The sequence below is a fragment of the Apium graveolens genome, chromosome 1, assembly GCF_009905375.1.
Source record: "Apium graveolens cultivar Ventura chromosome 1, ASM990537v1, whole genome shotgun sequence".
Classification (NCBI taxonomy): domain Eukaryota; kingdom Viridiplantae; phylum Streptophyta; class Magnoliopsida; order Apiales; family Apiaceae; genus Apium; species Apium graveolens.
Genome location: NC_133647.1, coordinates 202,754,883 through 202,770,694, shown reverse-complemented (window position 1 = coordinate 202,770,694; position 15,812 = coordinate 202,754,883). Strand labels below are relative to the sequence as shown.

Here is a 15,812-nt window from a genome sequence, read left to right as displayed (position 1 = left end):
ATCTGTGAAGGTACTGAGCAGGTTAGAGAGAACAAGATGCAGCTTCTTATTCAACAATATGAATATTTTCACTTTGAAGAAGGAGAATCATTAAATGATACCTTCAACAGATTTCAGAAACTGTTAAATGGATTGAAGCTATATGATAGAGTGTACTAAGTCAAAGATTCCAACTTAAAATTTCTGAGGTCTCTACCAAAGGAATGGAAGCCTATGACTGTTTCTCTAAGAAATTCTCAAGATTATAAGAACTTCACACTTGAAAGATTATATGGAATTTTGAAGACTTATGAACTTGAGATGGAGCAAGATGAGCTGTTGGAAAAGGGAAAGAGAAAAGGGGGATCAGTTGCACTTGTAGCTGACAATGAGAAAATTGAAGCCAGGATTGAGGAGAAGACAATGCCAAGTCTCAAAATTGGCACAAGCAAATCAGAATCAAGCAAGGGAAAAGAGCAAGTAGCTGAGGATGAAGACAATTCCAGTCAAGATGACTCTGATGATGTTGATGAACATCTGGCTTTTCTGTCCAGGAGGTTTGCAAAGATGAAATTCAGGAAAAATGCAAAATTCATTAAGTCAAACAAAAACATGGTGGACAAGTCTAAGTTCAAATGTTATAACTGTGGCATTAGTGGACACTTTGCAAATGAGTGCAGAAAGCCAACCTCTGACAAGAAGAAATTTGAGCAAGTTGATTACAAAAAGAAGTATTTTGATTTGCTCAAACAAAAGGAAAGAGCTTTTCTCACTCAAGATGACTGGGCAGCAGATAGAGCCAATGAAGATGATGATATGGAATATGTCAACCTAGCCCTGATGGCTAATTCTGATGAAAATAAAACTAGTTCATCAAACAACCAGGTAATTACTACTGACCTCTCTCAACTTTCTAAAAATGAATGCAATGAAGCCATAAATGATATGTCCAATGAATTATATCATTTGCGTGTTTCCCTTAAATCACTAGCTAAAGAAAACACAAGGATCAAAGAGAATAATGTATTTTTAAGTGATAGGAATGCTGTGTTAGAGGATCATGTAATTGAGCTTGAAAAGATTAAACTTAAATGTTTGATTATTGAGAGTGAACTAGAAGAAGCTGTTAAGAAAGTAGAAATTATTTCTAAACAGTTAGAAAGTGAGCAAGAGGTAATCAAGGCCTGGAAAACATCTAGGGATGTTAGTGTTCAGATTGCCAAGGTTCAGGGAATTGAATCATTCTGTGAGAATGCCTGGAAGAAAAATAAAAAGGAGTTAGAATTAATTGATGGATTATCAACGGATGTGGAATCAACGGATGATGAAAGTTATCCGTTGAAGGAAGAAAAAGAGCATCCGTTGAAGGCTCATCAATTAAAACAGGCAAGTGATTCTAAAAAGAAAAATTTCAATAAGAAGGATGGTTCAACTTTCAAGAACTTTGTCAAAGAAGGAGCTAGCACATCCAAAGATGCCGGTAAGGTGAACATAGGACACATGACTTTAGATCAGCTGTAAAATAGGCTTAAATTGGTTGAGGATAAAAAGGAAACTAAAAGAAAATCTAATAGAAATGAGAAGGTAGGGATTAATAAACACAACAATTACACACCTGATAAGTATGCTCCTAGAAAAAGCTGTGTGCATTGTAAAAGTGTTAATCATCTATCTGATAACTGCAAATCTGTTAAGAATGCTCCCATGCCTTTAACTCCCTCCATGCCTAACATGTCTATGTCACCTCTGCATGATATGCCTGTTATGTCTCATCAGAATCCTCATGCACATTTTGCAAATATGCCATATGTTAATAATCCTTATTTTACTGCATTCAGTATGCCTCATATGCCATACAACATGCCTATGTGGAATAATATGTTTGCACAATCCATGCCTTATCAAATTCAATCAAATGTGCTAAATGATTCTGTGACTAACCCTACTCTTCAACCAACTGCATCTGAGATCAAGGTTGACCCAAAGTTACCTAAGTCAAAAGATGCAGGAGGAATGAAGTCTAGGAAAAAGACTAACAAGGCTGGACCCAAGGAAACTTGGGTACCAAAATCAACTTGATTGATTTTGTTGTGTGCAGGGAAAAAGAAGGAATCTATGGTACTTGGACAGTGGTTGTTCAAGACACATGACAGGAGATTTTACCCTGCTCACAGAGTTTAAGGAGAGAGCTGGCCCTAGCATAACCTTTGGAGATGACAGCAAAGGGTTCACTATGGGATATGGCTTGATTCAAAAGAAAATGTCATCATTGATGAAGTTGCATTAGTTGATGGTCTCAAACACAATTTATTGAGCATCAGTCAACTATGTGACAGAGGGAACACTGTTTCCTTCAATTCTGAAGCCTGTGTTGTCACAAGTAAGAAGGACAACAAAGTGGTTCTAACTGGAGTTAGAAAAGGGAATGTGTATTTAGCTGACTTCAACTCTACAGATGCAGAATCAATTACTTGTCTTTTCAGCAAAGCAAGTCCAGTTGAAAGTTGGCTATGGCACGAGAAGCTGTCCCATTTGAATTTCAAAACAATGAATGATCTAGTCAAAAAGGACTTAGTTAGAGGATTACCCCTAGTAGAATTCACAAGGGATGGGCTGTGTGATGCTTGTCAGAAAGGAAAGCAAAAGAAAGTATCATTCAGTAAGAAGCTTGAATCTGCAATTGATGAAGCACTACAACTGCTACACATGGATCTTTTTGGACCAGTCAATGTATTGTCAATTTCAAGGAAAAGATATTTCCTAGTGATTGTAGATGATTTCTCAAAGTTTTCATGGGTTCATTTTCTTGGATCAAAGGATGAAGCTAGTGAAATCATTATCAATCATATCAAGCAAGTCAACAATCATCCTGATTTCAAAGTAAGGAATATTAGGAGTGACAATGGAACTGAGTTCAAGAATTCAACCATGAAGTTGTTCTGTGAAGAAAATGGGATCATGCATGAGTTCTCAGCTCCAAGAACTCCACAACAAAATGGTGTGGTAGAAAGGAAGAACAGATCACTAATTGAAGTTGCAAGAACAATGCTTGAAGAGTAAAAACTCCCAATATACTTTTGGGCTGAGGCTGTTAACTGTGCATGTTACACTCAGAATATTTCTCTAATTAATCAGGCAAAAGGTATGACTCCCTATCAATTGTTCAAGAGAAGAAAACCAACTTTAAATTTTCTGCATGTCTTTGGTTGCAAATGCTACATTCTAAGGAATCAACCTGATCACAAAGGAAAGTTTGATGCAAAGGCTGATGAAGGAATATTTGTTGGCTATTATGCTGGAAAATCATATAGGGTCTACAATCTAAGAACCAACATTGTTATGGAATCTGTGCATGTTGTGTTTGATGATAAAAAGATTGATGGACTAACAGATGAGGGACATCATGAAGGACTCAAATTTGACAACATTGAGATATATTATGATGACAGTGAAGATGAGAATGATGAAGAAGGTACCTCGAGAAGAATACAAAATCTGCCTTTGGATAATGCACAGAATGCTGCATCCGTTGAAAGTCTTAATTCATCTTCCGTTGAAAGAAGCATTGCAGCATCCGTTGAAAGACAAAGTGCATCATCCGTTGAAGTTCATAATGAAGCATCCGTTGATCATAGTCTGTCAACGGATAATCAATTCACTTCATCAGTTGATAGAACTCCCAATTCTTTTCAAAGGATCAGCAACTCAGGGGGAGTTTCAACCAATCAACATTTTATCTCACATCATGACAATACTGAGGCAACCTCATCTAGAGCTAATCTACCACCTCAAAGGAAATGGACCAAGGATCACCCTTTTGAACTGATCATTGGTGATGCTACATCTAAAGTGCAAACTAGAAGGGCTACTCAAGATGAATGTCTGTATAGTAGCTTTCTGTCACGGATGAACCTAAGAGAGTGGAAGAAGCTCTATTGGATCCAGATTGGATTTTAGCAATGCAAGAGGAGCTAAACCAATTTGAGAGGAACAAGTATGGAAGCTGGTACCCAAACCAAAGAACAGGAGTTCTATTGACACAAAATGGGTATTCAGAAATAAGATAGATGAAAATGACATTGTCATAAGAAATAAAGCCAGATTGGTTGCTAAAGACTATTCTCAACAAGAGGGAATAGATTTTGATGAGACATTTGCTCCAGTTGCCAGACTTGAAGCCATCAGAATCTTTCTAGCCTATGCAGCCCATGCCAATTTTAAGGTCTATCAAATGGATGTCAAGAGTGCATTTCTGAATGGGGAATTGGAGGAAGAAGTCTATGTAAGCCAACCTCCAGGATTTGAAGATCCAAATTTTTCAGACTATATGTATTATCTGTTGAAAGTACTTTATGGACTAAAGCAAGCACCTAGAGCCTGGTATGAGACTTTGTCAAAATTTCTTCTAGATAATCACTTCACAAGAGGTACTGTTGACAAAAATCTTTTCTTTAGAAATGTTAATGGCTCTACAATACTTGTTCAAATTTATGTAGATGATATTATATTTGGATCTACAGATGATAAGCTTTGTAAAAAGTTTGTTAAGCTAATGCAAAGTAAATATGAAATGAGCATGATGAGAGAGCTAACTTATTTTCTTGGCTTACAAGTTAAACAAGTTAGTGGTGGAATTTTCATTAGTCAAACTAAATATATTTATGATCTTCTAAAGAAGTTTGACCTAATGGATTGTTCATCTGCAAAAACTCCCATGGCCACTGCTACCAAGCTTGAATTAAACAAGGCTGAAAAGTCTGTGGACATTTCAAGTTATAGAGGCATGGTTGGCTCACTTTTATATTTAACTGCTAGTAGACCTGATATAATGATTTTTACATGAATCTGTGCTAGATTTCAAGCTGACCCTAAAGAATCTCACTTAGTGGCTATTAAAATAATTTTCAGATATCTCAAAGGGACTCCGAATCTAGGAATTTGTTACCCTAGAGAGTCTGGTTTTGATCTAATTGGCTACTCAGATGCAGATTATGCAGGCTATAAAATAGACAGGAAAAGCACAACTAGCACCTGTCAATTTCTAGGGAATAAGCTTGTGTCATGGTTCAGCAAGAAGCAAAATTCTGTTTCTACATCAACAGTTGAAGCTGAGTATATTGCTGCTGATAGTTGTTGTGCACAGATACTGTGGATGAGGAATCAACTATTTGACTATGGACTAACTGTTGATAAAATTCCTATATTCTGTGACAACACAAGTGCCATTGCCATTACTGAAAATCCAGTACAACACTCAAGAACCAAGCACATTGACATCAAGTACCACTTCATTAGGGAACATGTGATGAAAGGTACAGTGGAACTTCATTTTGTTCCAAGTGAAAAGCAGATTGCAGACATATTTACCAAGCCACTTGATGAATCAACATTCACAAGATTAGTAAGTGAGCTAGGTATGCTTAATTATTCATAAATTTATGTCCTCTTTATAATCTGCTTTGAAGCCTGAAATGAATTTGCTGCAAGAACAAAGTTGGCTTTAAGTAAAGATTATTCTATCAATGGATATTCCCTATCCGTTGAAAGCCAAAATTGTTCTATCAACGGATGTTCATTATCCGTTGAAAGACAAATACATTTCTGGTAATTTTATCCTTCAACGGATAAAAACTGTGTTAATCTTCAACGGATAACTATTTACCTCATCCGTTGAAGTGTCACATCAGTTACTTTAAGTGAGTCACAGCCGTTGATTCTTTTACTTACCCGTTGATACATATATATGCACAAGTGTATGTATTTATATTAAAGGCAGTTTTCAGAATTTCTACAGTTTTCTTTATTCTCAAACGGCTGTAATTTATTTAAAAGTATCATTTAATCATTTTATTTACATTTTAATTCAAGAAAGTATAAAAGCCCATTGAATTCTTATTTTCACTTTACGCTTTCTTGCAAATTTTACTCTCTTTCTCTCCCAAAACTCTCAAGTTTTTCTCTGCAACCTCTACTCACAACAATGGCACCAGTAGTCAAAATTATATCTCAGTCTGGATTTGTTTACGAAAAGAACAATTTCGTAGCCTTGGTTGAAAAGAATGAAGCCCACTCTGATTATCACAAGATGATGGACTTCATCAAAAACTACAAACTAAGCTATGCAATGCTGGAAGCCCCAACCATCTACTGTGAGGTAATTGAGGAGATTTGGACAACTGCAGAGTTCAACTCCACAGATATGACCGTTGCTTTCTCTCTCAAAGGTAAGGATTATTGCATTAACTGTGATGATATACAGTCTTGCTTTAAGTTGCCTGAGAATAATACCATGACACCACACACTGATAAAGATGTATCTGCTATGTTAGATTCCATATGCTATTCTTTTAATTCTGCTAGTTTAGGAAGCATTAGAAGAAAGGGCCTTAGGAAAGAATGGAGTTTTCTTGGAGATGCCTTTATCAAGGTTTTCTCTGGGAAGATTAGCAATTTTGATGCCATAACTTCATCTCTTGTTAATATGCTCTACATGCTAGTTTCTGATAAGTACTTTAATTTTAGCAACTATGTCATGCTAGAATTAGGTTCCAGGTTAGGTAACAAAGCTAATAGACCTCATAACATCTACTATGCTAGATTCTTTATGTTATTGGCTAACCATGTTGCTGAAGGTTTGGTCATAACTAATGAGAGCAATAAACTAAAATGCTGGGCACAAGAGAAAAGGGTCCTTGCAGACCTTTTGAGAATCAACCTCAACAGCCAGGTGCCATTGGTATATTTACCAATAATGAATGCACCTCAGGTAAGTGAGGTAAATACTTCTGCAACTCCTACTTTTTCCAACCCCATTGTTTCTTTGCCTTCTAGTGTGGCCATGAAATCTGTGTCTTTGTCCCAACAGATTCCTACCAAAGTCACCAAAACTAAAATTCCAAAACACAAGTCAAAGAAAACCACCTCTGTTGTTTCTCAAAAGACAACAGTTGTAACAACTACCAAACACCCTGAAGGGAGTGAACAGGGTGTGAGTGGTGAGGGGAGGGGTGAACATCAAGAAACCCCCCAGGATAAGGTGGGAGAGGTGAGTGGTACCCTAACCATCCAAGCCACAGTCTCTCAAAAGGCTGTGGTGGTTCAAAAGGAGTCAAACACATCCCTGGTTGCATCCTCCCAAAAGGATGCAGCTATTGAAAATAGTCCCCAACCAGGGACACAGAACAAAAGAGGGAGGGACACTGAAGCCACACATTCACCTGTCAAAGCTTTTTCAAGAAGAAAGAAGGCTAAAACCCTAGTTTCCACACAGGGGGCATACACTGCACAGATACATCCACCTGTATCTTTGCCTTCTCAAATTCAGCTTGATGTGGCTCCAGCAAATGTGGAGTCACAACCCCATTCTCTCATAATAAACACACATCAATCACCAAATTCTCCATCACCCTCTCTGGATGTGGATATGATATTCACATAAATTCCTGATTCTCCCTCTTTAATACTCAGGGAGGAGCCCCACTCAAATCCTGGTGATCATCATCTGTTAGATGACTTGTTGGATCATCAGCCAATTCTTTCAGACTTAGTTGAAGAATCTGTGTCACCTCACTTAAAATCAATTCACACAGATTCAACAATTATGTCACTTTCAATATCTACATCTTTTCCTTCTTCAACGGATATCTCTCATCCGTTGACAAGTGGTTGTTCTTCGACGGATAAGCTTAACAGCAATTATCCGTTGATATTATCAGTTTCCACTTCAACGGATACTCCCTATCCGTTGATGGTCTCTACACACATAACTGATTCAATTCCAAGTGTAGAAGACATGGTTACTGTGCAATCACTTCTAGGATTGAGGGAAGGGAGTGATAATTTGAGTGAGAGGCTGGGTTGCTCCCAGGCAAAAGGAGAGGTTGAGAGTCAAAACATGCATGCTATTTCTTCCAGCATGGCAAAAGTAAGTGAGGGGAGTGCCACCTTAGTAGGTGAGGGTGAGGGTGAGGGTGTGAGGGTGTGTGTGAGCCAGGGGGAGCCCCTGATGCAAGAATCTAGAGAAAATGAGAGAAAGGCAGGTACAGAAGCTATAAGGGTGGATCCAGCCATTGCTAGTGAGTCAATGATTGTGGATGATGCTGACAAGGGAAGACAATTTCAGCAACATTACAAAGCTGAAATTGATAACATTTCCTTGGATGCTGACACTTTTACTCATCCTGTTTCAGCCTATCAACTGTTGGCTGCTCAGGGCAATGTGGAGGCAGAGCAGACTTTAAACATTGTACACACTTCAGAATCTCTTTTAAGAGACAAAGCTGCTGTTAATAGCCTGCCTTCTCAAGCTGGTGAGCCATCTGAAGAATTTGGAGCAAATTCTAATGATGATGACTCTAATTCTTTGGATGGGAGCATGAACTTAGGGGGAGATGCAGGCCCAAGTTCTGTTCCAAATCTACCTGAATGGGCATGGGCAAAGGAATCTACACCAGGACAGTTTGGTGTAGCTTTGGTCAAGCAAGTAATGACTATTCAAAAGGCCCTTCAGAAGACTACAGATGCTGGTACAAAGGCTATTCTTCAAGCTCATCTAGACTATCTGCATCTCTTACAGTTGCAGCATATCAGACAGAATTTAAGTGTGGATGAACTCAAGCAGGATATTGCTGATCTGAAATCCTACAATGCTGAGAAGTTGGATTCAGTTATGCCTTATGGTACTATGCAAGATTTGTTGGTGAGATTGAGGAGAGAATCTGATGCTGACAAGAGGCTGGCCAGGTTGGAAAATAGAGTTCAAATCATTGAAGACTCTATGGTCATCATTCTTCAGAATCAACAATCTCAGACAAATCTACTAATGCAGCTGGAAAAAGCACAAGGCTTGACCCCTATCCTTGATGATAATAAAAAGGGGGAGAATAAAAGGGAAAGGGAAGGAGAGCCATCAACAACAGTTCAAATATCTAAAGTGTTAGTTCCTGCCATCACCACTTCTCCAACTCTTCAAATCAAAGGAAAGCTTGATGGAATTGATCTAATCCAGATAGCAGCAGCTGAGATGAAAGTCAAAGAGCAAAGGAAGAAAATTGATGAAAGGATGCAACAAATCTTTGGTTCTACAACTTTTAAATCACAATCTGTGAAGCATAGCACAAAGGTAGAGCCAATCATTATGGAGCTCAAGCCAGTTAGGAGGAATAAGGTTGGAGAGACTTCTTCCAAGAATCTGAAACCTATGGTTCTCAAGCCCAACAACAGATCCAATAAGAACTCTACAAAGAACCCTCTAAGCCTTGATCAGCTGAAAGAAGTGGACTTTCCTCTTCCAAAGCCTGATGAAGACAAGGTTTTGGGTGGTAATATCATGAAGCACAAGGAGACCAAGGATGAGGTTGAAAGGAGGAACATGGCTATTATCTTTAGAGAGGGAAAGAGTATCTGTGTGATACAAGGACATCCCAAATTCTCAATAGCCAAGAGGGAAGAAGCCAGAAGGTTGAAGAAAGAAGCTAAAAAGCTAAAGGCTGATAAAAGAGCAGAAGCAAAGCTTGAAAAACAGCTAAAGTCAAGTCAAGCTGAAGAAAAGAAAGAAATTGAAGACAAGAGTGAAAATGTAGGTATGGGGGACATGATTAATGATGATGTGGAAGAAAGAAGTAAGGAAAGAAAGGAATGGTAGAAAGGGAACAGAAAGAAGGCCAATGCAAAAAGAAAGATGATGGTAGATGAGACTGAAGAAACCCAATCAAAATCCAAACCACTACCTTCTATTCCTGAACCCATTGTACCTGACCCCTTCATAAACATCCATGGTGAAACAATCACTCCTAAGGAGGAGCCAATTGATTGGGACACCATCAAATTGCCCACTTTCTTAACCACTTCTCCACCTTCAAAGAAACAGAAAAGGAAAATCAAATCAACACCTTCTCTAACCTCAATCAAATTCACTCAGAAGCCTAAGCCTAAGCCACAAGCCTCTAAGGATGATTATGTTCACATTTGTGACATAAAGGAATTTTCATACATTGAACTCTATCTGGATGAGCTGGAGGAAGTAAGGGGAATAGATGCCCACAGACAGCTTCCAGAGAGACTAGTGTTCAAATACAAAGGAAGTGGGGAAAGGACTTGGCCTATCTACAGGTTTCTGAATGAAGGTCACTCTACCTTGGTTAGAGTCTATTCAGCCATAAAAAGGGATTCTGGCTTTACCAGGACTGCGAAGACTGAGATTCTCAACAAGATTGCCAGCATAAGGAAGACTTGGTGGGAACCTAATGCCTTGCCTAGAACATTACTCATCCAAGAAAGAGGAATTACAGTTCATAAATCACCTCATTGGTTGATGGAGTTCAGAGACAATAAAGGAGTCAGAAGATTTTTCAGACTTGAAGATCAGCTCAAGATTGCCAGTAATGAAACTCTCAAGGATATACAATCTAAGTTGGACATCAATGAAGAAGATGAAGCTGAGTTCTACAGACAACTCCAACTCCAAATGGAGGAGAATGACAGGAGGCTAGGAAAGAAAACAAGGGGTCAAAGGAAAAGAAATTAATCTGCTCAGATTAAAGGAGCACTTTTGAATTTCTGCTTCATTACAGTTCATATATTTATTAAGTGTTTTGTTATCATCAAGGTAAACCCAAATTTATGCCTACAATTCTAGTAGACATAAATAGGGGGAGATTTTTAGGAATACGTGTATTAGTTTGATGATAAGTTAAACAAAACACTTAAGTAGAAATCTAGTGTTTGTAGCCTCAACGGATAAGACCATCTTGGCTATCCGTTGAAGGAGTAGCTTCACTTAGAAATAAGTTTAGTATTGTAGCACATTTCAGTCTCTGTATTTAAGTTGTACTTCTTAGATGTCGTGGGAAATTATCAGTCATGTTGACTACTAGTGGATATGCAAATAGGAGGGCTAATTGTAAATATTTCATGCCTTGTAATTTTGTATAAGTGAAAAGTATCAACTGATATTAAAGACCTTCAACGGATAAGAAACAAAGCTTCAACGGATGTCTCTAAAGATTCAACAGATAAGATCCATCAACGGATAAGTGCGTCAACGGATAAAGCTTCAACAGATAAGATCCATCAACGGATAAGTGCGTCAACGGATAAAGCATCAACGGATGAAAGCTTCAACGGATGCTTAGTTCAAATAGCAGTTGATAGTGACAATTCATAAGCTGACAGAGGCACATGGGTTGACAGAGACAAACTGGAATGTGGCAGCCTCTAGGAGGAATCAAAAAAATGCAGCATTTCCATTCTGGTGCAAACAAGGAAGTATTCAAAGATTCACAGTCAAACCTAAATTGCATTGGATAGAGAAATGAAGAAGAAACATGTGAAGAACCTTTTAATTGTATTTTACAGTTTTGTCTTCACTTGTAAACTTGGTGATATATAAACCAAGTAGCAGCTAGTAATTAGATGTGAATTTTCCAGAGCTGTTTAGAAAAATCCAGAGAGAAAATCATCTAGTTTGTACTAGGAAGCAGCTGTGATTTAATTCTTTGAATCACATATTTTCTGAAATAACACATCTCTGGTGGAATAACAAATCCACTAGAAAAGTTTTTAAGTCTGTTGTGTTCTTTACATTTGTGTTTGAATATATATTTGTCTGCATTAGCTTAAAGCAATTCACACACACTTGCTCATCAAAACACATAGACTAGAAACTGCTCAAAACTTGAAAAAGTTTTGAGATTTACATTCAACCCCCCTTCTGTAAATCTCATTGTTAGTTCACTGGGAATAACAATTGGGGTCGATGAAATAACTGATATTTTGCATACTCAATTTTCTTTGTTTGATCCTAACATATTTACCGTTGGATTTTGAATTGTCTAATTTCAAATTTAAATAATTTTATATCGGTTTTAGTGAATTATTTATATATTATCTTATTAAAACACATTTATATTTAGTGAAATAGTTAAACATATATATCTCCCTATGATATTAATATAACGGTATTGCTGAATCATTAACATATTTTAAAATATCATTTTACTAATTTTTAAAATAAAAGTTATTTTTTGATATAACAAACCACATGTAGATCCGTCGGTTATAATATGTTTTGACCATAATGACCCAGGTCTAAACCAATTTTTTGTTTAAATTTATTTTTTATTCATTATTTTAAATCACTTAAAACCGACCACGGTTTAGATCATGCCACATCATCATAAATATAGTTACACAATGGTGGCCGATTATGACTTACGTTGGCCAAAGTCTGCACCGACTGAAGTCAAATGTCGAAGTAGGCCGTTTATGATATCAGTATCAAATGACGTCGATATAGCTTAAATAAATACAAAACTCTAAATTTCACTAATATTTTATTCATTTTTCTGGTCCACTCAAAACTGACCAACAAGTTTGGTCACTTTTAGTAATGACACGTCAAATATAAAATCGATTGTTTCCTTTTGATCGGTTTTATATGTGTCATGTCAATAAAATCGTCGCCGTTTTACATCATAACAGTTTAACCGATCACACGAGAAATGTTCGATTTTAACCCAACATTTTCTGTGGGCGTTTTTAACTTGTTTTTTTGTGGTGAGTCATTAACTTACACACTTTCATACTGAGATTATCGTATTTTGAGATTATTCCATATTATTTGTGTATAATGAACATATAATACCTGATCGCATGTATGGATGAATATAATGAATAGTCCAGATGCTAACAGGATCGTCACTGCGCTTTAAATAATTCAAAAATAGTAAATTAAATGATGGCACAGTGCTTCCATCAACAAATTTTAAGTTTCCTTTTTGCATCAATTGTCTTAATAATGCTGCGAATTTATGTCAAATAATTATCTCACTTTAACTAAGGTGAAATAAGACATCTTTTGAGATTATCAGAATGATGAATAAAATATGAATCAAGAGTTCGAGAATTACAAAATATTGTTTGGAAGAGTCTACAAAAGATTTTGAGTCCAAAAAATTTTCTCAGAAGAAATTATCTCACGTGACGTTAAGATTGGATAGATCTCAACCATTGTCACTGATATGGGAGGAAATTATTATCAACTAGTTCAGTGCTCTGATATTATAATAGGTAAAAAAATGAAATCAAATATTCTTTTTACTTTTTCGATACAAATTGAAGCACAAATTACATTGCAAACTACAGTGGAAACTCTTTAAATTAATACTCGTTAAATTAATAAACTATCTAAAATAATAAATTTATCCGGTCCCAACTTGGGCCAATGTAAAAAATTGAAAAACTCGATAAAATAATAAGATAATAATTTTTCGGGAAATCCCTTTATAGTTTTCAGTCCCAAGAAAATCATAAATTAATAATTCATAGGAACTGAAAAAATATATTACACCTTATTGAAATATGATTCAATAGTTGTCTGTTTTATTTTAAAGTTCAAATCTATTTGGAGCTCATCTCTAACTTTTCTTATTGCATCAAATAACTCAGGTGTTGTATTTTTGTATTGTATCATAAAGTTGTGAAGAGTATTCAACGCCATAAGAGCTTCATTTCTCGTAACAGGCTCCAAAGACACTGTATCATCTTCGCCGTCATCATTTGTATTGTCCTCAATGATAGTACCCACAATATCTTCTAAACTCTGAACCTCAGAACATGTTTCATTTTCACCTGGGTAATTCATTAGATTGTTGATATCCATCTTATTACGATAACCACATTGATTGATCATAGTCTCGAGGTCTTGATTTTCTTCATCAAAAGTGGGTTCATCCAAATTTCTTGCAACGTCGCTAGCTGAACGAATTTTATAGTGTCGGAAATAATTCACTATTGTTTCTTTTCGAACATCTCTCGTCCAAGATGGGATTGCCAAATTGATAGCATCAAGGACATTTATCTTCCCTGGATCAGATTGTCCTACCTCATAACCTTTCAATATTTTATGATAAAACCTTCTACGATAATGCATCTTGAAAGCCCTTATTATCCCAACATCGCAAGGTTGAATCTTTGATGTCATGTTGGGTGGCAAGAAGAACAATTCAACATTTCTTAGCCCTTCAATATTTTTTGGATGTGCTGGACAATTATCCATCACAAGCAGAACTCTTCTACCATGCATCATTTGGTCAAGTGAACGAACATATTCATCAAAAAGCACACTAGTCATCCATGCTCTTTTGTTAGCTCGATACTGACAATCCAAGCTATTCATGTTGACATTCTTGAAGCAACGAGGCTTTGCATATTTCCCAATAATCCATAGAGGGATTTTTTTAGAGCCATCTTCATTGCAACAAATAACTATCGCAAGCCTGTTATTATCTTGTTTTCTTACTTTAAGTTGTTTTGTTGCCAGTGAATGATCAGCTTGTAGCTTATAAAACAACCCAGTTTCATCCATATTGAAAACATCTTTTACAGAGAATTGATCAATTTTCTCCCGAATCGATACCAATTTATGCTCCATGTCTTGTACATTAACATACCCACTCTCGCCAAAACGACGAAATGACTTTATGCCATGCCGCTACTTGAATTTCCCAAGCCATCCTATAGAGAAGTTAAAATCTGAATCATCGTGAGGGTACAAGATTTTCATTGTTTCTCTTGCCTTCTGCAAAATTAATTCTCCTGTGATATTCACACGTTCTTGATGCTGGAGAAACCACTCATAAACAACCTTCTCCATGTCAGGATATTTTGCTGGTTTGTGTCTTTTGATCTTTGCGCTTCCCTCTATTTCAACAGAGAGATACTCATCTGATCGCTTAAGTGTGTTTGATATTGTTCATTGACTAACTTTTAACTGAAACTTTCCCTTAAGCCATCTCTGCAAGTCTTTTTGTGTGCTTGCATGATTATCTCTCTTGTACACACACAACTCCTTACGTATTTGATCTGACATAGTTGATTTTGCAACACCTTTTAGTAGGGCCGAGTATTCGGTTATTCGGTAACCGAACCGAAATATAATTCGGTTACCGAATACCGAATAAGGGTAAAAATCAGAACCGAATAGTGAACCGAAATAATTTTGGTTATTTATCGAACCGAAATAATTATTTCGGTTAAAACCAAAAACCGAATTAAAAAACCGAATTAGGAAAAAAATTAAAATTTTAATAATAAAATATTTAATAAATTACAACAAAGATTAATGATGGTACAACAGTTAAACTTAGACTCTTAGCTGCACTTCCATGCACTTGAATATTATGGTGTGGTGTCCTGATTACAATAAAAGTAATTCTTACTAGTTAGTTCAGTTTTTTTTATTTTAACAACTAAATTGATGATCATGAAAACTTAATACATTAAAATCTAAATTAGGAAAATAGCAATTAAATATAATAAATAAAAAGAGAGAAAAAGTGAAGTTGGGAACGAGGAATTAATAATTCAAGTGAAGAAAAAGAAAGGAGTTAGGTAAAAATAAGTAATATATAAATAAATATATTTATGTATATATATTAATATATATTATTTATTATATTTCGGTAATTTCGGTAATTCGGGTATTTCGGTAAAAAAATCGAAAAAACCGAAATACCGAATAACATAAAAAATCATAACCGAATTAAAAATCGAATTATTTCGGTTCGGTAACCGAACCGAATTATTTCGGTTATTTTGGTTCGGTATTTGGTTAACCGAACCGATTGCTCACCCCTACCTTTTAGATGAGAAGCCGTCTTGTGAGATATGTTTTGAATACTCTAACACGTTCATGTAATTTATATATGCCAAACTTGTTTGAGAATACATTGAGCACATTCATTAATTTTATTTACATTAATTATACAGTACAACTTCAAAAGTCATTGTTAATTTACCAATGTTACTAATTACGTTGAATCACAAAGTTCGTT

The 15,812-nt window shown here is 36.2% G+C and overlaps 1 pseudogene; it reads right to left on the bottom strand.

Moving 5' to 3' along the window:
- Positions 1–13,232: 13,232 nt before the first annotated feature.
- On the bottom strand, positions 13,233–14,647 carry LOC141724435 (CENP-B homolog protein 2-like; annotated as a pseudogene).
- Positions 14,648–15,812: the final 1,165 nt, after the last annotated feature.